The sequence below is a fragment of the Gigantopelta aegis genome, chromosome 4, assembly GCF_016097555.1.
Source record: "Gigantopelta aegis isolate Gae_Host chromosome 4, Gae_host_genome, whole genome shotgun sequence".
NCBI classification, from domain to species: Eukaryota; Metazoa; Mollusca; class Gastropoda; order Neomphalida; family Peltospiridae; genus Gigantopelta; species Gigantopelta aegis.
In genome coordinates, this window is record NC_054702.1 from 83,035,300 (window position 1) to 83,037,564 (window position 2,265).

Genomic DNA, 2,265 nt, shown 5'->3' on the forward strand with positions numbered 1-2,265 from the left:
AATATAAATTCGTATAATACTAATGAAACGAAAGCAGTTATGGTGTACATAAAATACTGTGACAAGAGAGCACAGCGGAATAATACAACATAAGCCACAGAAATTAATAATATGCCTGTATGAAACGATTTATCAGAATTCCACACATTCAGTAACCACTAGCACTTAAAGGGACATTCCTGAGTTTGCTGCAATTTTTAAGATGTTATCTACTAACAGAGACTTTTTAACGACTGTAATTACATATCAAATATATTTTTCTGCATAAAATATTAGTGGCTGTATATTAAACATGTTTCTGATCGTTCTAATATTTGTACTACGTTAAATTTCATTTTATTTCCTAAAATATACTTTTATCGTAGGCCGACGTACGAAATTATTTGAAAACAAAATCCAGTTTGGGCTTCTAACAAATATTAAGACGACCAGAAACACATTGGAAATACAGACACTGATATTCTAAACAAGAAAATATATTTAATATGTAAGTTTAATCGTAGAAATACTTTATTAGTCGGAAACATCTTACAATGCAGGAAAGTCAGGAATGTCCCTTTAATAGTCTAGTCTATTGTTACAGATGGTGATTCAACATATTATACCCAGAGTAATCAGCCACCCCACTACTCTCTCGGCTTTTATATAATTTGAACCTTATTTTCTATTGTATGGGTGAGTGGCTAATTCTCATTCATAACATGTTTACTAAAATGTAAATGGAATCAATATTTCGAATTCACGATCATTCAAACTTTATTTGTCTAGCCCACTGAATGCACGTGGAACATTTTAAAACTAAAATCCCCCCCCCCCCCCCCGCTATTATTTTGTTTGGAGTAGGGTATAGAGCAATCCACGAATGGTTTCCCAGGATAATTTAAAAAAAAATCTCCTTTATTGAACGACTGAATTACCGTCGCCCACGATTAAAACCGTATATCTGCACAATACAGAGTCGAATGGGTATTTGCCTAAATAGTGGTTGAATCCATGAATTTCTGTCTAGTGTCTCGTCTAGGGAAGACAGCTCCTCAACAGGTGATCATTTACGTATAGGGGAATATCCTCGTAAGTTTCCATTCCTTAAAAATAATGGAGACGAGGCCCACTCCTCCACTGATAGGACTGCCACTCCTAGAAAAACTAGCAGACGACAGAGATCATTGCAATAAATAGGCCTTCGCCTATGACATATATATGCATTCACGAATCACTGTTAAAACAATAATTAATAATATCGGGTGTTCGCGAAAGTTTAGCATATCCTGCTCCTCCGGTGGCACCCTCGTGAGTACTGCCACCAAAGCTGTCAAGTCCGTTTCTACATCTAAAACCATGAAAAAATAATTGTGTTTGCAAGAGTTTCACCAAATTGATGAAAAGGTACACACAAGTTCAGCCATCAGTTTGGTCAGTGATGCGTCGTATTTAGCCTAGAGATGTCTGTCATTACACTTTTTGAACGCGCTTAAAAGTCCCTGGACATCCAAATCGATCGATTAAATAACCTCTAGCTGTTATTGAATAATATAAGATCATCATTATAGCGAAAAGTAAAGTTAAATGTTTTAGCCAGATTCCTTTGTTTAGATTAGTAAGCAATTCTGATTGAAGAAACAAATCGGCGAGCAGTGGACCACGGTTTAACTTTTAGAAATAACAGTTGGATGATGTCGGTAACTGGGTGGGGTGTGGGAAGTGTGTTGGGCAAACTGAGAGGTTCAGTTATTAAAGAGATCATATATAATTAATGAACTCTCGTCGTATTGTTGTGGTGATTTTATCACTGTAAAAAAATTTGAAAGACCTCTCATGAGCTATAAAATACTTATGTATGCTTACTTAACTATTGTCTAGGTCTTTTCCCGTCCTAACCAGTGCACCACGACTGATATATCAAAGATCGTGGTATATACTGTCCTGTCTCTGGGAAAGTATTTATAAAGTATTCCTTGCTGCTAAAGGAAAAATGTAACAAATTACAATTTACCAAATAGCCGATAACAAAATCAGTGCGCTCTAGTGGTGTCGTTAAACAAACTTTAACTTTCTATTTTACACTTTTGACATTAAATCTTTTGTACGCAGTATGTAAAAGCTAATATAAGAAATTATGTTTTCTACATGAATATATTATTTCTGGTATGAATGGCACTTGTCACCACACATATTTTGGTTTGGGATCCTCATTCCATATTGAAATGCAAAATTTAGTGATCACAATACAATTTGTACTTGATTATCTCCCTTGTTCGTTAGGAA